This window comes from Desmodus rotundus, chromosome 1 (assembly GCF_022682495.2).
Source record: "Desmodus rotundus isolate HL8 chromosome 1, HLdesRot8A.1, whole genome shotgun sequence".
In the NCBI taxonomy this organism is placed as follows: domain Eukaryota; kingdom Metazoa; phylum Chordata; class Mammalia; order Chiroptera; family Phyllostomidae; genus Desmodus; species Desmodus rotundus.
Genome location: NC_071387.1, coordinates 200694303 through 200718422, shown reverse-complemented (window position 1 = coordinate 200718422; position 24120 = coordinate 200694303). Strand labels below are relative to the sequence as shown.

Sequence of the window (24120 nt, the reverse complement as noted above, 5' to 3'; positions counted from 1 at the left end):
ATATCTTAGATATTTTGAAATATCACTAAAAAATGGGAAGCAATGGGTGCTCAGGCAACATTGAACTATGAAAGCAGGTCTGCTACAAATAGTTAAGAGTACTTTAAATCAGCTGGTTAAAGAAAGTTATTTATAAGCAGTTTCACATTAAAATCCAGAAAACAAGCATTTCACTGTCTGGTCACTTCATTTCAGTCTTGGATTGTAAAGACATCCACCTGAAAAGAAAAACTAATGTGTTGCTTTCTCCTTAGTCTATGTGTTGTTAAATGAATTCTTTCCTAACTGGCTATAATTAAGTATTATGGATCCTACCAATATGGTCTAATTTTGTTTACTCTTAGTTTTGTGATGGTGCAATCATTTACTATGTCTTTCAACATTTCTTTGTGTGACAAGTGCTGTAATAAAAACCCAAAGAAGTTTAAGTCACAGTGTCTTCCTCCTAGGGACTTACAGATCCACTAGGGAGCTTCATGCTGGAGAGAGACGGCCAACAGACAGTGCAGTAGAGTGTAATTAATCATCGCAATGAGTAATGCCGGCTGTAAGAGCAAAGAGAGTCCAGGATATAGCAGACCATGTGGATTGGAGGGGTTGTGGAAGATCTTGGAGAGAAGACAGTAAGAAGTTGGTCCACTTGGGGTAGGTTGGATTGCAAATGTGAAAGCACGAGAGAGAGAGAGAGAGAGAGAGAGAGAGAGAGAGAGGCATTGCTTCCAGGTATCTGGTCAGCATGAGCAATGGTTGATAGTGGGAATAAGCATGACGTGAAGATAAGAATAGTGTAAGCTGAGCATGGAAAGGGGTTTATGTGGACTTGCAGGGATAAGTATCTCCTTAAGGTGTGATTGCTCATAGTTTTATCTTTTATAATGATAGGAGGGGATTTTCACACTTTTACAGAACAAAGAACTATGATGTAGCTTCACAGGTTATGTTGCTCATTATAAATTATTGCAACTATCAGAAATTTGATAGAATGATTAAATTATCCTGCTTTTAGGGATGTTGGGATACAGCCTGTCCTTTCCCCCTTCCCCCCTCTACATATTGGAAGGCAGTGAGGGAACTCGCCTGGCAGAGCAATGGTGGCTGCATTGTAGGTGGGCTGGAGGCAGATGCTAATAATGACTGACTTTCATTATTTGAGTCTCTCCCTGGATCCCTCTTCCTGAAAATAGGAGGGACATTCTCTTTGCCCAGAGAATGACAACCCTCTATTATGACCATAAAGACAGAATTGGCTGCTGCATTCATAGGAAAATGCCTAGTATGCCAAATAGGGGTAACTTTGGATTTCATGCTGCTTTCAGTTAAGCCCTAGTTTTCCATTTCTTTGATAACTGGACATTTCCTGCATGTACGGTTTATCATTATCAGGTTTTAATACAAGTTAGGAGCCTGCATTATGAGGCCGAGGGGTATTAATGCTAGAGGTTGCTTCTGTTAAAACTCTGAGGAGTAAGATGGAGAATGCAAATGTTAATGCTGCTCTCTGGGGTCATAGGACACAGGGGTGTCAATCATCTCTGTAGTTCTGGTCCTACTCTGGGGGAGTTTAGGAGTCACAATAGCAATTACAAAAGCCATATAAAGGTCTCAATGTCAACTTTCCAAAGCCAAGTATTGTGAGTTTCAAAAAAGGGTACAAGTATATTTCTATCTTCAAAGTGCTGATCATTTACGAAATCTCCAACTCTGAAAGACAGTAGTGTTATGTATATATATGCTCTTGAAGAGCTTTCTTGATTAATGTGGATTAAAGATAACATTTGTTAATATATTCAACTCTTGTTTATTGAATGAATACTCACTTTGCAAAAAGCTCATGCTTGGGGAGAGGGAAACAGTGGTGAGCAAAACAGCTAGTAATTGCTTTCAAGGTATTTAGAGTCCAGCAGGAAAGGCAAAAAAAAAAAAAAAAAAAAAAAAGAACCAAAAAACCCCCAACACAAAACCTTAGCAATGAAATGCAATGAGTGCTCACATGGGAAAAACACAGGGGGAGCATCTAGTAAAAGGACCAACTCTAGCTGGATGAATAAATAAGAAATTAGCCTGTCAATGGGAAGAGGAAGAGTGCTTCATGAAGAGGGACAGCCTAGGCAAAGGACCAGTACTGCTGGAAGAGAGAGTGTGGGAGAGTGAGGTATGAACCAAGACCAGAGGGAGAGGCAGGGGGTCTAACCATGGTGGTCCCTGGAAGCCCTCTTGAGGAGTGTGTATTTCAAACAAAAGTGCAATGGGAAGTCATTGAAGAATTTAAGGCAGAGGAGCAAAAAGTTCATATTAGAAAAAGTGTCTTGTACCCTGTACCAAAACAGAGAACAAAGGCTTATCTGCGAATACTAAGCAACAGTAACTCAAAATTTACCCCCAATTCTGTCGCATGTTCAAATAGTCACCTGTTAACATTATTTTCATTTGGGTTAGGGTGAAATGTGGGAAAGAAAACCAAAAGTGGCACTGGTAGTTGGAATCTCTAGGACCTAGAGATTTTCATGAGCCAGGATGATTCAGGGTAAGACCGATAACTTTGAAATAGCAGAGGAAACTGTTTTCACAGCTTCCAGATCAGAAAAGGTACTGGGAAATAGTCAAAATTTTGAATAGGTATCTTTGAGTGATTTTATTTAATGATTTATATTTTTCAGTACTCCTCATATTTCTTTATTTTATAATCTGGAGAAACATCACTTTTAATTTACAGTAATAATAAAGTTACACTTTCCAACAGCTTTCTCTTTTCTTTACCCTTCACCATCCTTCCATCTTTGCATATGGTCATGGAGAGAGAGTTTTTATTCATTATTCATTATTCAGGATCCTGGGACCCTGGAGGAAAAGTGCTGGGATATCAGACTCAGAGAGGCAATAAATTCCATTTCACCATTGATTTTTACAGCTACTGCATTTCTTCCAGCCTCTGCTCGCCCCGAGCAACATGAATAATGGATTTCTTGTCTTCTTCCGAATTTAATGTTCAGCTTCAACTGTCACTACAGTATGCCCATGCAACAAACATGGCTTCAGAAATCCCATGTCCTGATATATCTCAGCAAACATACTTAGTGTGAGGGGGGTGGGGGTGGCTGTTGTCAGATGTGCAGCTTAATGGAATGATTCAGATGACTTACCGAAGGCCTCACATGAGGCTAGTGACGGGCTCTCACATTTTAACAAAGAGGAAACTGAGCCCCAGAGAAGTTACACAACTTGACCAAGGCCATGTAGCTACCTAGTGGCAGAACGGGGACTAGATTTCAATAAAAAATTTTCTGTCCTTGGATATTTTTCTCACTCCACCCCATTGCCTGGGCATTAATGGTGTCAGCCTGGAGAGAAAGTGGAGGGAGAGGGTGAGACGGTTTCACAGTGAACTCATAGCAGGGGCAAAGAAGATTAAGGAAGTGGAAGGAGGGCAGGGAGGATGGAAATCAACAGCGGAGGGGAACAGGGGGTGTGCTAACCTCAGGGCAAGGCTCCAAAAGTCCAGTGTAATCCAAACCAGGCAGGCAGGCTGCCTTTGATTGGTCCATCCGGCTGAGTTCTCCAAGCTGCCGCTCCCTGAACTGTGCCCAGCTGGCAGGATGAAAATCATTTGAAAAATATCCGGAAATTGCTACTCACCAGGGAGCATCTGTGAAAAATACTGGCCGCAAATGAGCTGGCAGGGGCTCGGGGACTGCCAGTCACCCTGCCTCATTGAGTTTGTCTAAAAGGGTTTGCGAGCTGTTTCCCAGATGGGCCGCTCAGCTGCTGTTAAGTAGTTGGGCCCCGTGGACTTCTTTGCAGTATTTCTCATAATGTTCTTGAAAAGCTGTGGGTGAATCAGAGCTTTATACCTGGAACCATATTTTGCAAAGGTACTTATAGATGTTCTTATGGTAACTCTCTAAACTGAAGGATTTCTTCATAAATAATTTGCATTTTTGTAAATCTGGGTTTCCTAATGTAGACTCCACCCAGGGTCAAATAGTGAAGAAATTCCAGGGCACTAAGACATGATCTGTATTTTTTCACATTGTTACCAGCCATGGTAAATGAGAGGCAGAGCTAGACCCTCTTCCCAGTAACCTGGGACCCTGGGGATTGCCCTACCTTGTTGGAAATCTGCCCAGCCTCTGATGGCAATGTTCCCTTAAGAAATCAAAGCTGGGAAAACCTAACCCAACATTTTAGCTCCTCCTGTACTAACAAGTTATTTCTGACATCATTCAATTGTTTTCTCTCCTAGATGCAAATGTTGTTCTCCAAAATGCTGATGTTCTCAGCAGGACATAAGGTAAATATTTCGATTGGAGCGCAGAGACCAGGCTCTTTGGTCTCATCTGGGAAGGAGGCCTCTTGCTGACACCTAGTGACTGTTCGCTCTTTTCCCTGGTCTTTTCACCTGCTGGGTAGGATCAAGCAGTTCACCAGAATAGGGTGTTCGGAGTGTTAATGAAACAGTTGGAATTCAGAGAATAAAATGTTCACTTACCATTTGTATCAGTTAGGGTTCTCTGGAGAAATGAAACCGATGGAAGATGTAGATACAGATAGATATAGACCTTTCCATCTTTCTAGCTATCATAGGAATTGGTAAATGTGGTTATGGAGGCTGGGAAGTCCCTCAGTCTGCCATCTGCAGCTGGAGAACCAGGAACGCCTGCGGGATGGTGTAATTCAGTCCGAGTTCAAAGGCCTGAGAGCCAAGGGAGCCAACGGTAAATTTAGGTTGGAGTACAAATGCCCAAGAACCAGGAGCTCTGATGTCTGAGGGCAGGAGAAGATAGAGATGTCCCAGCTCCAGCAAACACAGCAAATTTGCTCTTCCTCGGCCTTTTTGTTCTAGTCAGGCCCTCAATGGATTGGAAAAGCAAATGCATCTGCTTGGGAAGAGCAATCGTCTTTACTCAGTGTACCAACTCAAATGCTAATTAATCTCTTCCAGAAAATCCCTCACAAACCAACCAGAAATAATGTCTTACCAGCTCCCTGGGTATCCTTTAGCCCAGTCAGGTTGACACATAAGCTTTACTATCGCATCATCCAAATCAAATACACAAACTATTCTGTTCATCAACTTCTACCCTCTTGGAGGCCTGTCTGGTGGCTGTAGAACCCCACCAAAGATGTTCTGGACCTGCTGTGGGGTTCGATTGCCCACTGCCAAGAGGCGTGTCTTCCCAAGGCAAGAGTCTGGTGAAAAAGGAAAGGGATTATTTATTTAAAGGTTATGTAGATTTAGAATAATGGCAGACTTCTGCTGTTAAGTCCTGCTCCCTTTAAAAACACCCCAAAACACATAGTCCTGCCTCCCCTTGCCAAATGAGGTCAGTTTCAGAATATGCCACTCAGAGGTACCTTCTTTCAGAAAAGCAGAAGTCTGTGGCTCAGCATTCCTGGTCACAGTTCAGCTCCAAGCACCTCTCACAAATCTGGGTGGCCAGGCAGGTACCCTGTAGCACAGCCAACTCTGCTGCCGTCTTCTCCAGGCGGACTTCCCAACCTCGTGGCAGACTCACTGACTTTCAGACCTCCCAGTGGACCTCCTTGCTTGCTGCACACCTCATGGCTCTCTCCCCTCCTAACCTGCAGCCCACCTTAATTTAAATGCTCAGCCTGGAACTCCCTATGTGATCTCATATCCAGCCCTTCCTTATGATGTGTTAGCATATGCCATTTTTGCCAGTTCCCCAGTGTCTTTTACCCTCTTTTGGCTGCCATCTTTAGTGGGGACGAGAGTTCCCAGTGGCACAGGGGTATCAGGGTAGGCATTATGAGTCACTGCACCTCTCAGTCAGTACACAATTCGCCCTGGGCCACAACCCTCTTCCCTTCAGGAAGGCAAGGCTATTAAACTTGCCTTTTGTTATACATTATATCTTCACCTATGTACCATCTGCTCTCCCCTTCCCCCAGTCCTGCCTGAAGACAGAATTACAGGGGTTGTTCCCCTCTTTTTCAGGGGACCCATGCTCTGCACTCTGCTACAATGGCTTCTATCTATTTTAAACATGTGCAAGACCCTGTAGGTGGAAAAGGAAGAGAACACAGTGATGGAAATGACTTTGCAAACCCCATTTTAGAGAAGCTGAAAATGTCCCACATAGGCCTCACAATGAACTCCCAAAAATTCAGGACATGATTTCTTTTAAGGCTCTTGTTTTGAGGATTCCCTTCTTCTATACTTGACCTTTCAGCCCCACTAAGCACAGAGGCTCAGTGGACAGAGAACTGAGAATTGGAGTGAGGAGAAAGACCATTTGGGCAGCTAAGACATGTCAAAGAGAAAGAACAATGGGAAAGGGGACTTTAAATATTGCTGAGTGATAGGATTTGAATCTCTCTTAGTTTCTTTAAAAACCACAATGGAAAAATGGAATTTCTTTTTATTACTTTTGGTTCCTGGACTATGTTTTGTTTTGTTTTGTTTTTTAATTCATCCAAGGATCATTTTGGCCATAAAGGATTTCAGGATTGCCTTTCTTTTGGTAAAGGAGGTTGAGAGTGGGGATGGAAGGTTGTTTTATATTTCGGAACTCTTTAAGAGATGAAATCAACCTTCAAAGTCTTAGTGAAAACTCCATGGGAGACACTGAGTTTGGTAGAAACGATTTTGTCCCTTGTCAACCAGTCCCCAGATGGGTCCAGGCCACCACCTGGATCTCCCCTTCCATCTGGTCCGCCTGCTGGTGCTGGAGCCCACCAATGTTTCTAGGCCAGCTCTGCTAACTATAGAATCCCATCTTTTTATCGTGATTTTATATGTGATCACTGCTAAACTCACTTGGCAGATGCCTTTGCTTTTCTTATATAAATATTGACAATGCCAATTTTAAAAATTTTTCTTATTTGCATGAACAGACTCCAGTTGCCATCCACCAACATGGATTGCACTAAAAGGCAACTGCTATGTCCCTGAGACATGGCCTTGTGTTAGTCCAAGACTCCCAGGCTGGGGTATATATTTGACTCACTGAGGGCAGAAGCGCTCAAGGAGAAGTAAGGATTCCGGGTCTTATCCCAGGGATGATCTAGGAACTCTGAGGTGGGCTCAGGAGTCTGCATTCTAACACAGACTTCAGTGATTCTGATGCAGGTGGCTCCTGACTGCACTTTCAGAGACGTCCATAGAGGTACTTGCCCTAGAGCCCATCCAGAGGCATCCTGTGAGTCCCAGCCTCCCGTGGGCCTGCCCCTGCTGGTTCCTGGGATAAGTGAACATTCACAGGGGAACAACCAGGACCAGGGGAGTCTCGCTGCCATGTTTTGACATATAAAAGAGCACCAGGAAAGCATCCTATGTGGGTCCATCTCATGAGAAGCCCAAAAGGCTTCTGGCTAGATAAGGCTGTACACTTCATGGCAAAAGATCCACATTGAAAGGTTAAAACTAGGGTTCCTTCCTGCCTTTTGGTCTTTGTGGTATGGGGGAAGAACTGCTTGGTGAGCAGGAGACAGAGAATTATTGTCTTCATAAGCCACAGGCTGATTTTGTGGAGGGGGGTTACAGTTTTCCTATGTGTCTCCAGGGAAGAACCAGGATCAGTAGTGGAAGCTGTAGGGAAGTAGGGTTTAATTCAATAAAAGAAAGTTTATAATTAGGGATCTTAAGAATGAAGTGGGCTCCATTGTGTAGTAGTGAGCACTGTACCATTTGAGAGTCAGGATGAAGAGGCTTTATGAATTAATCAACTAATTTATGTGTCCCACCTCTATGGCTAATATGGGGTAATAGAAAGAATCCTGGACTTGGATTCAAATCCTGAATCCCTCACTTACTTGTGACCTTGGGAATGTAATTTCACCTTCACAGGGTTAATGTGATAGAGAGATAACATGGTCAAGTGCCTGGCACAGAGGAGGATCTTGGTTGTATTTGCCCCCTGCCCCTTTCTTGTGTGTCTGCACTGTGTTTAGGCAATCATGAAAATAAGGATGAGTAGGACCCTGGGTCTCCTGCCCAGGAGCACCCCAGCTAAACATGGGAGGCAACCAGAAACACAAATTTGGCATAAAATTGCACCTGCTGTAACGTAGGGCAACATGCAAAGGCTGATGGAGGCCCAGAGGGTGCAAGAACTTTTCCCTCTCCCCAGGGGTTGGTGCTTCCTGTCCACACAGCTTCTTGATGCAGTCATTTGAATTTTACTGGACACAGAAAGGGCCTTCCCATCCTGGAATAGCTACCCGCTACTGGGAAATGTTAAGAGGCAAAGAAAAACTGTGCTATAAACCAAAGGTAAAAATCCCCTTTGTCCTTTGTTGCTTTGAATCCATTGACCCAGCAAACATTTTTTTGAGCCTACGTCCATCCTAGGCAGCTGGGGATATAGAGCTGACAGGCAGAGTCCTTGCCCACACAAGGTTCATAGTCTGTTTGTGGAGGAAGACGGAGGTGGATAAATACACTCCCCAGGACCCCAATGTCCATTCAACCAGCACCTTCTCACTTCCACACTGTAGTTGTGTTTACCCGGGGTCAGTAAAGCTTGGCTTGGCCAACATGGCACTTCCTCTTCCAATGACTGTTCCCTCACAATAGACCTTGCTTTTTCAAGTTTTAGTCCAGAAACTTTATTCTTGGAACTTTACAATAATGACATGAAAACTCTTTTGATCACACATTTTTATTAGCAAATAATTTTTGAACTTACATATATAAATGAATATAGTTACAACCATTACTTAACTAATTTCTCAAGGTACACTCTACACTATGGGCAAGGCCATCATGAATAACAATGTTTACAAATCCATGTATCAAATAATCCTCATAATTTCAATTTTAGGGAGTCCAGTTCATTACCACATGAAATAGTTATTTTTCCCTTGTGTTGTTGCCAAAGGCATCCTATGAGGAATAACTGGATGCTTGCAATTGTATATTTGTGGGTTTATGACTTTGCATTATTGCAAATGTTATCTTCAACCAGAGTTCATGTGAAACTCCATTTTGTGAGGCCAAATTTACTTAAAACAAGATAGCCACCTCCCTGGGCACACAATAACCGAAAATGCCTCCATAGCTCGAAAGCAGAGGAAGGGGTTGCTGCCGACTCCACTGCTTTCCGGCACTTGCTCACCTCCCTCATATGAACCTGACCTAGCCTGTGAAATATTGCTGAAGTTCGTCTTTGTTCAACTTTCTGCTTTCTGCTAGATCACTGGGTGCTCCCTCAGAGGGTCTACCACTCACTGGGAGCCCACTCAGGCTTGGCAGCCGATGCTCCCATCCTTTCTGTTTAAATGAATGGCCCCACACCGCCGACTGTGTGGGACAGTAGCTCCTTTCCTCCATGAAAGACTGTGGAGCTTGGGCACATGTCCAGCGCTCCCGATGTAGAAGCATCCCAGCGAACACAGGAAAGTGTGCTGCCATCTGCTCTTCTTACGCCCTTTTTGATTGCAATTCGGTTTTCAGAAAAACCACATGATATAAAAATTAAAAACAAATGTCATGGTTTCCAAGAGATATTCGTAGGGAACTGAACACACACAGCAATTGTGTGTGTGTGCGCGCGTGGTTGGATGGAAAGGAATGAGCTTTCTCATCATCGTGGTAGGGCCCAGTTCCAGGAGAGAAACAAAAGACAAGTTTGTATAGGGATGATAAATATGCTGTCAAAACATCCTTTTGTGTGAAAGAAACTCTTGCCATTTAATTCTATAGACAAGAACTAAAAATCATCATTTTAGTAAAAGAGAGAAATAATTATATATTTTATTTTATCCTCTCTATCCCATCTAGAACAGGCTTTCTTTTTAAAACAAGTTTATTTTTATTGTATTTTTTCTATTATTATTTACCCCCCTTATCTCTCCACCTCCACCGCCCCACCCCCCACAATGACCACACTGTGGTCCAAGTCCAGGAGCCCTTTTTCTTCTTTGCTCTATCCCCCCACCTCTCACCCCCTCCCCAGAGCTACCAGCCTGCTCTCTATTCATGAGGCTGTCTCTGTTTCCTTGTTAGTTCAGTTTGTTCCTTAGGTTCCACTTATGAGTGAAATTGTATGGTACTTGTCTTTCTCTGACTGGTGGAACAGGCATTCTTACTACCTTTTGTGCCATAAACCCTTAGTTGCCTGGTAAAAACTATAAACCTGTTCTCAAAATAGCCTGTAAGGTATAAAATAAAATGCAGGAAATTTGAAAGGAAGCCAATTCTACTGAAATATTCAACAATCAAAATATAAAAAAGCAAATTTGAAATATTAACATATGTGCTTATTTACTAATACAAGTAACAAGATCTGGTGGGAGATCTATTGTGATTTCAAAGTAATGATAAATATCAAAATACTTTGAGATATCGGTAATAGCTAGAATATGATTAAAAATATCTATAATTTCTACTGTTCACATCACTAATAATACTAGTTAATTGTCTATATTTGTAGTTCAAGAAAGTGCTAAATTTCAAATAGCAATTAATGGAAATAGAGATACAAGTTTTTTTGCATTTAATTTTATACAGCCTTGCATTACCCAGGTCAGGAACTCCTCTCTGAAGTTCCTAGGACCCACCCTACTGCCCCTGACAGGTATCCAGCCCTCTGAACATGGGACAAAGGGAGCTGCTGGTGAGTTTCATAGCCACATACTCTCCAGGAGGTGTCAGACTTGCATTTCAGAATACTGAAACCCAGCGCCTGCTCTCATCTTCTCAGACCAACTCCTGACTCAGTGTTTAAAGCAGATAGTCCACCACTCTGCGTCAATGAAAATTAGAGCAAAAAAATGCTGACTTCAAAGAGAAACAAAGAGCTTCAAGGAAGTAAATTCTACAAGGACTAAGAAAGTGCTGTCTGAATTCAAATTTCTTATGGCAAAAAATACATCTAAAGAAAGAGAATTATTTTCCTGTCTTTTCAATGTAAAGACAGGCTTTGTGTTGTCAGCAAGGATCAGATACTGTGAAATTTCCGAAAATACATCACAGTCAGCTTTTGGTTAAGATGAAGAATTTCTGTCATCACAGAGAAATCAATAGAGGAAGATTATAGAACAGAGGCAATACTGAAAACCCAACCTATAAACCAAGGCTTCGGGGTACAAAGCAGGGGTAGAGTCTTCCTTTTGTCTGAGTGGCACCCTTAGAATTTCTTGAGCAAACGATTTATTAGAAATCTAGTGCATCTCGTGAAAGTGGTTTCCTAGAGAAGTCATTGTTCACGTAGGGACTGCATGGGCTTCCAACACACCTAACACATATGTGTTTAATTTTTCAGTGGACTTTCTTTTACGAATGATCCCTTAGAAATGAGTAGATTCTGACTATTCATTGAATTTTGGGGAATTACTTCTCTTCCCCCCTGATTTTCCTATTATGATTTCTGATTGACATTCATTAGAAAATGACCCTTGTAATAGTTTGCATTATTTTTCCCAATTATTTGCCCTCCCTAGAAAGGGCTAATGTCAAGCTTGACCAAATGACTTGCTTTGGTTGATGAAAAATAAGCAGAAATGACATGTGTCATGTCCAAGCAGAAGTTTTAGCCGCTGAGTGGTTTTGCCATCTCTTTTTCTCTTCCTTCTGCCTCAGGAATGGTATGTTCTAGATCAGGACAGCAGAAGAAAAAAACACAGGAAAAGAGTGGCTGCCGACTGGCTGAAGCAATGTAACATAAGTAGGGAAAAAGCCTGTGCTGTTTGAAACTATTGGTATTTGGAAATTGGTTGTTATACAGTGAAACACACTGACATGTGATAACATAAACTTTTAACTCTTTAATATTCAATTTTCTTCCCCCCTCTCCTGGGTGAAGTAGTTATTTGACCTATAAACAAATAAAAAAATACAAGTTTACCATGGGTGTCTCTATTTAACTAAAATAACTTTTTTAAATGCCAAAACGTTATCTTTATCTTCAGTCCCTCTCTTCCTCCTCCTTTTCTCTTCTCCTCTCACATCCCACCTGTCGGCACCTGATTGGCTGTGGAAGCTTTCTGGATTCATACAAAGGAGAATATAACTATTGTATTTGGGGACAAGTTTCTGGTTCCCAGGAAAAGCTTTGGGTCTCTTGGACTGGTCAATCACAACCTTATTCTTTCTTCTGGTGGAATAACCATAGAATATAGAGATCAACTTTTGTTTTTCATAAAGTGACAAAGTTGCATTGACCATGTGTTGAGGATTTTGAGGCAGTCCCTATTTCAAATACCTCATATCATTGACCCAGTGGTATACATAAGTAAGTTCCAAGCTTTTGCTTCTGAAAATAGTTATCTTGAGAAAATGTGTGATTCCACTTACACAAAGTCCAAAAGAGGCAAAAGAAAATTACCCCATAAGTCAGAGAAATGGAGTGCTGGTGGGGAAGGGGCTTGCGTGAGGCTCCGAGTGGTGGTGTTCTAGCTCCTGTCCTGAGTGGGCAGGTGTGCGTTCACTTTATCATCACTCATTTCTGTTTTCTGTGTTTTCAGGTGGGCAGGACAGGGGAGAGCAGTGGGGGAAAAATTAGGGCAACTGTAATTGGACAGCAATAAAAAAGTTTAAAAATGCAATCACCATAGCCGTAGACTATTCAAAACATATGAAATTCAGAGCGGCAGGCAGCTGGACCTGCGTTCAGGTTCTTACCTTTAAAGGGAAGGGGCTCAGCCCTCCTCATCTCTGTCTTCTTTCTTCCATCTTGCTGATTGGAATGTGGATATAATGGTGGACGAACGCGAACTAGACAAGAGAAAGACCCTATGAATGGAGGGAAAAAAGATAAAAAATGTCTAGGTTCTTGTTAACTTGGCAGAGCAGACCTGCCTTACCAGCTCTGATGTTGATATAATTTCTGTCTTGTATTGGCCTTTGTTACATTTTCAGTCTCAGAAACATGAGGCCAAGGCTGTATCTCAATTGGTGCAGAGTCCATCTACCCCAGTGGTTCTCAACAGGAAAGGTGTAATTTTGTCCCCCAAAGAGCATCTGGCATTAATATCTGGACACACTTTCAGTTATCACATTTGGGGTCACAGAGGTTGCTGCTGGCCGCTAGCGTACCAAGGTCAGAGATGCTGCTACACCCCCTACAATGCACAGGATGGCCCCTGCACCCCACAACAAAGAATTACGTAGTCCCGAGTGATGAAGCCCCGAAACACTTGAATTAGTAGTGAAGAGAATCTAAGACACAGAGAGATGGGTGACAAGCCTCAGTGCCACACAGGTTTTCAGGCTGGGGCACTTGCTCAGGTTCTCTGATGCTCAACTCACCGCTTATTTTTAATTCTACCATTTCACCAACCCCCAAACCAGATCCATTTTATTCTCTATCTTCTGTTTATTTAATAAGAGGATGAAAAGGTAGACATAGCACTTTAAAGACTAAAGAAAAAGTCATACCCCCTTTCTACCCACAGTCCATAATATTTCATCACCAAACTTTCATTGAGCATCTATTTGGTACAAATCCCCAGGCTGGAGGCCAGTGTTGAATCCAGCTGGGGAATTAAGGCCTATGCTATGACATGGAGCCCAAGTGGTGCCCTAAGAGGGGCCCCACCACTTGCGGTGGGGAAGGAGGGGAGAGGGACCATGGTAGGCTCTGGGTGGCAGAGACTTAGTGACACAATCAGGTCTTCCAGCCCGAAGGACTTCCACCTGCCTGTGATGGGGATTGGACATCAGACTTACAGTAGCGGCAATCTGCTTGTCCCTTGCAAAGCTGCTCTGCCCCTTTTCTATATGGTTCTGGCGGGATTCCAATCACAGTCCTCCACTGGATGTGTCCCGACTGTCCCTCTGGATTCTCTCTCTACTCTGCTGTGTCCCAGTAGTCCAACTGCCTGTCCCTCTCCCTATGACAAAAAAGTGTCTCTGCCCTGCCTATCTGCAATCCACCTTTGGCACAAGAGTTGACCAGATAAACTCTTTCTTACTGAAGTGATAAGAGCTGCCCTGGTGAGCAGAAAAAAAAAAAAAAAATCCACATCCAAATCCTGATTCTTTCACTGAGTCACTTAACCTCTCTGAGCCGGTTTCTTCCTCCGGAAATTTGAGATAAACTTAACCCAGGAAACCGCTCTAGAATGGGAGGGACTTCAGGTTCCTGCTGCTGCTGCTGATGGTGGTAGGTGAAGATGTTTTTCCTTTGGTGGCGAAGGGGAAGTCTGAGGAAGTCTTGGAAAGGTTGATATGCAGTCCCAGACCAAACGCACTTCCATGGCATGGCTGAGGAGCCTGCCGTAGCTGTGAGGGCAGCAGGGAAGCTGGTGGTGACAGGGAATCTGGAACACCATCCCAGGGCCATTCCGCGCAGAGCCAGCTGGATTCTGTACCTTCCTCGCCCCACACCCGGCAGGAAGGGTTCTCCTGACTGTGCTTCCAGAGGGGCCCCTTGCTGTGCCCGTGTCCCCACCAGGACAGCTTCCTGCAGGGCAGCTGCAACTTCAGGGCCATGGAACAAGAGTGATGTACTTGTAGGGGATGGGGAAGCACAGGGAGGGTCTCTTGCAACTACCATCCATGTTGGTGCAACCAGGGGGGATCCTGCCTGCCACCCAGGATGGCTGTGAATGCGGCCCAACACAAAATCGTAAATTTACTTAAAACATTATGAGATTTTTTGTATGATTATGTGTCACAATGTATTATGATGTGCAGCCCAAGACAACTCTTCTTCCATTGTGGCCCAGAGACGCCAAAAGGTTGGACACCCCTAGGTAAAAACACTGAATGAAAAGGTCCAGATGTGTCCTGTAATGATTGCTGAGAGACAAGAGCAGAAATGCTTCAGACCCATCAAGAAATCCCCCACAGATCAAGGCAGGGAGACCAGCAGGACTCGCGGGCGCCTCTCTGCCTCTTTCCCCCTTGGTCACATTTATCGGTGGTTCTAGTTGAGGCGGCCTGCGAGTTCACCCTAGACAGACCAGTCCCTGCAGTTCCTGTGGGTCCTTCCTCCCTCCTCGGCCATTCCCACAGCGGTGTAGCTGTCGCCCCGACCCACCGCGGGCTCCTACAGGAAAGGCAGGCACTGAGGAGGGGTGTCAATTCTTTTCATCCACACTTATTAAGTTTACTCACCTCCTTACAGGTCTTGTAAAAAAAATTAATTTTAGAACAGTCTTATTTTTTATTGAATTTTTTGCCGTGACATCGGTTACATTTATATAAGCTTCAAGTATACAGTCATCCACACTTATTTTGATATTTAAGTTCTGCAACTTTTTTTGTGGTATGGCTCCACAAATAGAATTTCAAATGTGCCGTGTTGGTATTTCTGCTTCCCACACATGGCTCCCTAGTGGGTCATGCTGTTTCTCAATTTGAAGGTCATGTCTACAGTGGCTAACCATTCTATTTCTGTCCTGCGTGTGGCTGGCCATACGTTGGCAGCCCTAAAGCCAGACTTTGTAATTAGCTTTGTGAGTTTGGGAACATTGCTTCTTTTTTCTGTGCCTTGATTTCATCATCTATAAACTTTTTAAAGCGGGGAGGGGGCGTTGGTGCAAGCACTGTCTTTGGTTCTATTTTCCTCTAACGGGTTATAGGATTTCTATCATTCTTCATAAACCTGAATAACCCGGATTAATTTTTTCTTTGTTTATACAAGTCAACACATATTTTAATGCATTTTTCTAAATAACTGTTTTATTATCAAGTATCACCAATAACGTCTTTGCAGTAGGAATGTTAGTAGGTCAGATCATGGGAGCAAGGCCCTGTAGAGCAGGACACTGGTTATAGCATAAACCAGGGCCCCAGGAGAGGGCCCTCTGGTGCTTCCAGAGAAGGCTGAGGGCACAGAAAGCTGGAAGAAAAGCAGAGCACACACATTGTTGCAGAGGGTTTATGAATAGGTAGCACGCGCACACACACATGCATGCATGGCTCTCCTCCAGTATAACCCCTTCCACAGCCAAAAACACAAGCAGTGGAAGTTTCCAGCACAACTGATGAGCTGTCTCCAGTCGTTAATTCTCTGCTTCCTGAACTTCTGCGAGGCTTTATGGTGTTTGCAGTCTACCTATAAACTTTGGCTTTGAAATTGTAAATTTTCCATGTCCTTTTTTCAGCTGAGGTCTCTATTTGCTGCATGTTGGAAACTTCCTAATATTTAAGTCTAATTGTCCATTTGTTATTGAGACTGTAATGAGATCATTGGACAGATTTTTAAAAAATAGTGTTTTTAGGATGCTAAGGAACAGTACCGAATAGCAAATAACAAGTGCCTGTGGCTCTCTGCGGTCGTGTCAGTTCAGAAAGGAGAACGTTTGATTTTGAACCAAGGAGCAGACTTGGATGAAACATTCACAATTATTATTCAGCCTGCTTCTCCAGTGGGAAATGAAGGCTCACTGAAGTTCCATTAATGGCTTTTTACTTCCCTCCTTCCCACCAAACAGCATCTTGGGAGTGGAAGTGGACTGAGCCGTGGCTCAAAGAGCTTCTAACTTCAGCTCCTACTGTCAAAGCTTCCCAACCAGATGTGGATGAGAGTCACAGGCGCCCCAGTTGAAACTATTAAAAATGATAAGAATGGAATGTTTACTGTCTGTCACTACCTTGACTTCAGAGAGGTCAAATAGCTTGTTCTGCAGCCAATCAGTGCAGAATCTGGCTGGAATTTGGGTCCTACCCCAGCCAGAGGCTGAATTTTTAACCTCTTGCTGCACTGTCCATATGGAAGGCTTTTTTTTCTCTTATAGCTATCTAGTCAGAGATTTTCAATACTACCCCTCATCCCCCTCTCCCCACACCACCCAGGAGGCCAAGCATGAGGGTTAAGCCAAACAATTCAATTTGGTTCCATAAATATGTTTTGAGATCTGACTATTTGCTGGGCACCGTGTTCAGCTGTGCCACAGACACAAAGTTTATAGTGGGGAAATCAGTATTTATAACTCCAGTTGGACTTGCAGCTGGAAGCAGAATGTGACTATATAACAGGAACTGCAATAGGGGTAAGGAAAGGAAGAAATACATTCAAATGGAGACCTGGGCTGTTTTCAGAGGATACCTGAGTGTGTTTTAAAGGATGGGTGGGACTTTAAAAAACAGAGTTGCAGGGAGAGGTTATTCCAAGTAAAGAAACAACAGGAGCAAATACAGCTGGGTCACAGCTTGACTCCTGAGCCTACAGTTGGAACACCCCTCTCCTAGTCAGCCTCCCAACTAGGTAAACGCGGCAGTAACTTCCAAAGCTATTAATGTGGGGCTGCCATAGTCTAGCCAAAAGAGAAAATGCAATGATTACCCAGTAGAATCCAGGCTGCTAGAGTCAGGAGGACTGTGAACTTCCCAAATAAAGGTGCCCTCCGAATGATGGGGCTCAGGGCAGACATTCCCTCTTCCCATCAAGAGCCACAGCAAGGATGAACACCACCCCTGTGTGTGACGGGCAAAACTACAGAGCCGACAGAGGTGATGAATCACCTTGGACTGTAGCATTGCCCACCCAGCTGAGCGTGTCAGCAGGACACATCTGGACGGGTAGCAGGTACACCTGGTGTGGTGCACTGTACTTCCGGCAGCTCTTCTCATTGCTTGGGCCCAGGACATACTGATTTTTGAATACCTTTGAAAGAAGGGGGTCCATTTTAAGGGGGTCACAATGTCCCAAAGCAAAAGAACCCCATGCAGTTAAATTTATAGTTTCTTACTTGTAGTTCATTGCATATATTTTTATGCTTAAGTTGAGCATTCCATAAATGGCATGGAGTTAATTCCATTAATGCATATTTTGCTTTCACAGATAATTTTTTTTGTTGTCTTTATTGATTCGCAAGTTAAAGAGTTCCTTGGGAGGGAGAATAGGAATGATATTTTCTTGTATGTGCCTTTTAGAAACTGGACTAATTTACAAGAATGTAACAAAAGCGGTGAGCTGTGGGGTGTGGGGCAGGGGTGCCACAGAACATGGAAACCAGGTCCATGGCAGAGAACAGGGGTGGCCGCATGACTTTTCACGGGTTCTCTTTTATATTTGTCTATATATCTTTTTACCTATGCAACTATAATGTCTCTGAAAAAATAAACAGATAAATCAAGAAAAGAATTTCCAATAACTCTAAATGTTTAGACTATCTCTGGAAGTAACTGATTTTGGAACTGATTAAAGAAACTGATCTTGGGGTCACCTCTGGGAAGGACAGAGTGGCTGGGGGGCGGGAAAAGGAAGGAGGCTTACTTTTCATCCAATCACCTGTTGAGTATTTTGAATTCTGTGCCATGTACACGTGTTCTGTTCATGATAAATAGATGGAAAAGAATAGTAACCCTAAACTAGAATGACCCTTCTGACTAATCAAGTGAAGAGTTCGAAGAAAAAGGACCAAGTAAGGAGCACCCTGGACTTTTTAAAAATTAAATTTATTGGGGTGACATTGGTTAATAGGCTCACGTAGGTCTCAAGTGTACATCTCTATGATACAAGATCTGTCCTTGGCTTTTGTAAGCCTGTTTCCTGTTACTGAAAAGGCCCCCTGGCTTGAAGAAATAGTGCCTCCTCCGAATGGCTGATGCCCAGATCTCTGTAACTGGAGCTTGACTTATTTCAGAAATGCTTTCCTTTCTGGTTTTCTAGGAAGGATCACATATTAAGCTTTGGTGACCATTTTCACCCTAGCAAATGTAAATGTCGCAGTGGGAAAATGCCAAAGCAAACAAAAGTAACATCAAGAAATCCACCCATACCCCGGGCTCATTTGTTTGTTGTTTGTTTGTTTTAAGGAGAAGAAGAAAAGGTCTTAGAAAAGAGTTGCACTGTATTCTTTTGCCTCTCATTTTCCAGGTTTCCCCGGCTCCCTTGTGGACGTCTCCAGGCATTCATGTGAAACAGTTTGTCATGGCAGAAGCTTTTCGGGACAGGGTCTGAAGTGGGATGGAAGGGACGAAGTACAAAAAGGGGAAGGATTACTTCGAGCCGGATCAATTGTGCTGTTCTGTGGGCAGTGAGATTAGAGGGCAGGGTGCACCCAGTCCTTTGGTCGATAAGCAGGAAAAGCCTGTGCATGTTGGGGAGTGAGTGGGTAGTTGGGTGGGGGGGTTATCTGGGCGAATGGAGGGCTATGTTTATTGACAGATGGGGAGCAGGGTGGAGGAATATCTCCCATGAACAAGCCCCTGGCCCAGGAGGAAGGAAGTGGCTGTTAGAAAACGAGTAACGATCAAAGTTGCCCTAGAACATTCTTATGCCTGAGATGAAGTTGACATTAACTTGAATATCTGAGAATATTCTATGTGTTTTTGTCAAATACTGCATGGTCTTATTGTTTAGTCCAGGAGCTAAGAATGTAGCTAGAAATAGTGAATTCTCCTAAAGGCTCAGACTTCCTGGCTGGCAGAGGGGTGCATACCTTCAGTGAAATGTGCTGGGTTTCTCTTTCAATGACTTAATTTTATACCTGGGAGTGAGGGGAAATATAAAAGCAAGCTGAGGTTGAGTGAGCTGAGATATTTCTTTTGGACAACAAAGCAATGAAGCTCTAAAACAGTTTCTATCTTGAGTTTGGGGCCTACACATGGTTTTGTGATTTCTTTCTGTGTGGCTGAGCCCATCGGCAAATATGGAAACATATTTGCTTTCCCCTGGTGCTCATCCCACTGAAGAAGCTGTAAAGGCAGGTGGCAGGCTTTTCCGTCTGAGTAGAGAGACAGAGCATCAAGGAGAGGAAACCTTTTGACCCTCCACTTGCTTTGTGCCTTTGTGTCACTCATGATCCTGGTGTGAGGACTGCCATCCAGAGGCCACAGGCTATGTAAGTGGGAGGATGGAAGGCCAAGACACTAAGGGTGGTGAAGCAAAAGGCTGGGAGAAGCCCGGGTCCCTCTGGACATTGTTGCACTGCATCCTGGGGGGTTTACCCTCCCCCAAGACACACTTCTGCACAGGGTTGTCTTCATACCTGAGTAACACTCAGGGTGTATCAGAAAGGAGGGAGGAGGGAATGACTGCTGGGTAGTCAGTCAACAATGTCGCTAGCAATGGAACTAGAAGCCACACAGATGAGGAGCCCAGCTGTAGACACTTTCTTTAAAGCCTCGATTATATACAGAAATTGGAAGTCTAGCAAGAAAAAGAAGATAGGAAAGTATGGGGCAGTAAATGTGCGAGTATTCCCCTTTCCTTCTTTTTTGTTAAAGAAGATCACCAGTGTGGTTAGCTGTGCAAGAATAACAGACATATTAAAAGAACTTTAAATGGGTTACTCATTCCCTGTAAGATCCCTGCCCAGAGAGTCTCCCTTCATTCACTTAGGGTCGCCTGCTCCCCCACCAGCACCGCCCCACCTCCTACTGCACGTAGCCCTGCCTCAGAGCTGTAGGCCGTCCTCTCAGTAGTCAAGGAGGCTGTAAGGCTCCGTAACTTAACAGCCCAGGAGTCATCAGCCTCGCCATTCTCTGAACTCACACACGCTAGCTTCAGATCTGACTGCCTCCCTCTACATTTCTCATTGTTGTGAGACGCTTAATGTTTTTGTTGCTTGAAACACTGTCAGGTGTTCTGTTACCTACAGGCAAAAGCATCCTGCCAGGACTTGTTCATCAGCACACGTGAGACACCCTTTACCAACTCTCAGAAATGTTTACAGGGAAGTTTCTGGGACAGTGGAATCTGAAAATACCAGGTCATGAGAGCACCCACTGGAGCCAAATGGCTCCATTTAGCATCTGTGAGTTATACTGAGAAGGTAATGATGTTGGGTATGAGGAGCATCAGGCCTCCATGTGGGCTTCAGCTTCGGAGAGCTCTGAGACCTTCCTTTATATTCCCCCTTGACCCACTGCATAAGTCAATTCTCATTTATTAAGTCACTGAGTAATTAAAGTGTTTGGTACATTTATGGAGGATATCCAACTTCAGCTACACCTGATAAGGAGGGTTTGGAAGGTGGTGTAGAGAGAGGAGAACGCTGTGGGATAGGAGAAGGTATAAGAACAGAGGTCCCGGAACAGGTCATTGGCGCAGCGTGTTTTGTCCAGAAGGACTAGATCATCTGAAAAGGGTCAGTGGGAGTTCGATGACTGGGAGGAACAATCGGCACCGCTGGATGCAATGCCGGGCATTTGGGGCTGGACATTTGGGGCCGGTGCAGCAGACCACTGGCAGCCACCGCAGTCCTTGCACAGCGGAGAAACACCGGGACAGACACATCTTAGAGAATGCATTTGTCAGCAGCCTGTAGGACATATGAAAATAAAGACAAGCAGGGCAGTTAGGGAGCTCTTAAAGTTGGAGAGGAATGGATTGGGGTGCTGGTAGGGAAGCAGGAGGGAAAGAAGTGAATCCTGTGAGTAATTCCACTGAAGAATGGACAGAAAGCAAGAGAAGGGAAATGCTAACAGTTGCTTGGTGCCTGCTCCACGCCGAGCACTTCACATACACTGCCCCATATAGTCCTTGTGAGTCATACCATTATACTCACCACCCAGAGGGGAGACCGGCCTGTGAGCATGTAATGATGTTGGGGTGGCAATAGTTCGCATCGGGGTATGTGAGAAAGCTATCACCATATCCAGGGAAGAGGCAGAAGTCTGATGACTGTCCTGAAAGAGGAGTGGAAATTTGACAGACAGAAAAGTCAGGTGGGAACCTGCCAAACAGGTAGATGGCACGTGGAGAGGCACTTCTTTGGCAAAATCTCTGTGTGTGGTGTCTTCTGGAGAGGTCATCAGTACAAGGGGGTTCCTCTCATGGTGAGATATTTGAGAGCCAGGAAGGGGGGCTTTCTGGTGCTTTTAAATGATACCATGGAGCTAACTGCCCACTTGGCATCTTTCAGAAAAACTCTAGCTGCAGCCAGAATGGACACGTCTCCGGAGATCCCTGCTGGAGGTCATGCTCTGTGAAGTGGGAGCATGAGAAGGTGGGGGAGTATTGAAGTTTTCCCATGTCCTTCATCTCCCCACTCCTCTCAGAACCCTCCGGGGCCATCTGGCTCTCTCCCTGCCCCCTCTCCTGCCTACTCTCCTGCCTCTGGGTCTACACATATTCAGGGCACAAAATGCTAGGCAGCACCCTCTACATCCCTCATCTATTCACTCTTGAGGCTGACTCTGCAGCCTCCTCCTCTGCCCCTTCCTGAAGGTCACAGACTGCCCTTCTCAGAGCTCCCTGTTGCTTTCTGATATTTGGTCTGGAGCCCCCAAGGCTGGATGGACATCAGAGACTTGCTGCCCAAACCTCTCCCTCTCGGTGTGCAGGACGCTGTTCTCTTACTTGCTTGTTTTCTCCAATGCCCTTGGAGACAGGCAGGAGACTTCAGATAGCCCTAAGCTCAGGAGGGCCATCCCAGGCTCTGAGAACGATGCTCCAGTGGCAGGAAGGGCAGGCGGGCTGCAGGTGCACTCTCTGTCCTGTCTCCTTGCTCACCTGCTCAGACCCCCGCTCTGCACACTTGGGGAGGATGAGGGGTCTCCCACGTCCTCCTCTTCTAAAATGTGTTCAGAAAGCACAGGTTTCCATGTTTCTACTCTGAGTCTGCTGAAACTTCGAAATTATTCTTGAAAACATCACAAATACTTGCATTACAATCACATTACTCTTCTTTCAAATCACTCCTAAGTGGCTCAGGACTCGGAGTCAGCACAGTCAGGAGTCTGCAGACTTGACTTCTGGTTTGGATTCTGCTTCTCTCTGTCATTCTGTGCCCTTGAACAAGATGCAAGACTCCACTTCCCTGAGCCTGTCTCCCCTGGTGCAAGAGTGTGCTCCCTCTTCTCAGCGTTGCTAAGAGAACTGGATGGGCTCACAGAGAGCACTGTGATGGGGGAAGTATCAAACTTACTAGATGTGCACTGCCACTGGGCAGCAGGCCACGAAAGCAGTGGCACGGACCGCAGCCAGATGGCTGGTTTCCTGCCCTGGAAACGAGGACACCGATGCAGCCTGAAAGCTCGGAAATCCCCCAAGCTCAGAAACCTGGCGTTCTTTCATCCGTGGGGCACCACACTTATTGGGGGGGCAAGGTTGACAGGAGGGTTTTGTGGTTTTTGTCTAGCCCACCTGCTGCACGAATGACAGTGTGCTTGTCTACTGGGTGCTGCCCGGTCCCTCTGGGAAAAATCACATTATGTGCAGTATACACACTGTACTGTTTTTCTAAAGTATAAGAAATTCTGAACTGGAAACACATTTGGGCTCAACGATTTTGGATCCAGGATTGTGGGTCTTTGGAACCAAACTCATAGGATTACTGCGAGGGTCAATTACATCGATTCAGGTAAAGCTCTAAGCCTGGTGCCTGGCCCACAGGAGGTACTCAACAAATAGTAGCTGCCATGCTGTTCCCTCTGTTACTGCAACCCTAAGCCTCCTTAACACTTCCCACTGTCACTCCAGAGCTGCTTCCCTCTGCGTGGCCAGAAGCATTAATGTCTAAAATTCTGCCCACTCAACTACTCAGCAGTTGACGCCCCCGAAGCTAGTGCCTCTCAGCTCTCCACCAAAGTGCTCTCCTGGTTTAGGATAGGGACATGCTCCCTGTGGCCACCTCCCCTGCCTCCCTCTGCTTCCTCAGCAGTTAGCCAGATGATTTGCTTGCAGGTGAAGAAGGATGGGAGAAGGATTCAGGTAGTATCCCGCCAGCTGGTGTCAGACTTGCAGCTTACTCTGACATACTGCCCGTGGGCTTTGTGGCTGTGACCCCAGATGAGCCATGGGTGCAGCTCTGCCCCCTTAGAGGAGTTACTTCCTCCTTTCTGGACCTCAGTTCCTCATGGATTAAGAACATCCATCAGCCGAGGTGACAGCTGCATGCTTCCTCACTCCCATAAATCCTGCCTCCTGCGACGCTGCCCTACACCTGCTGCCCTTGTGCATCTTGAACTTTGTGATCATGGGACATTTGATCCATCAGGAACAGGCTCTGGGTCATCCCCTGGACAAGTTCAGAGATGAATCGGACCACCTCAAGCTCAAAGAGGTCCAGCCTGAGAGCTAGGGGACTGTGGGCAAGGATGCCATCCATTGAGTAATGTTGGGCCAGGTGGCACAGTGACTGGCACTGGAAACCCAGTTCACAGACAGGAGGACCCTGATAGTTGTAAGAAGGGATGATGGAGAAGCAGGAGAGGGACTTTGTGGAGAGGCTGGGGCTTGGGGCAGGGCTCTAGTTCAGGAAGGAGGCTGAGGGATGAGGGAGAGAGAGTAGAGAAAGGGGAAGCAAGATGGAAGCCTA

At 44.9% G+C, this 24120-nt stretch overlaps 1 protein-coding gene across 1 annotated transcript in view; it reads left to right on the top strand.

Moving 5' to 3' along the window:
* Window positions 1-536: 536 nt before the first annotated feature.
* The window catches only part of RANBP3L (RAN binding protein 3 like), a 97964-nt gene continuing 74380 nt past the window's right edge, over window positions 537-24120 (top strand). The window contains exon 1 of the mRNA XM_053914361.2: window positions 537-645. The gene's annotated coding sequence lies outside the window, so the exon portion shown is untranslated. The remainder of the gene's footprint in view (window positions 646-24120) is intronic.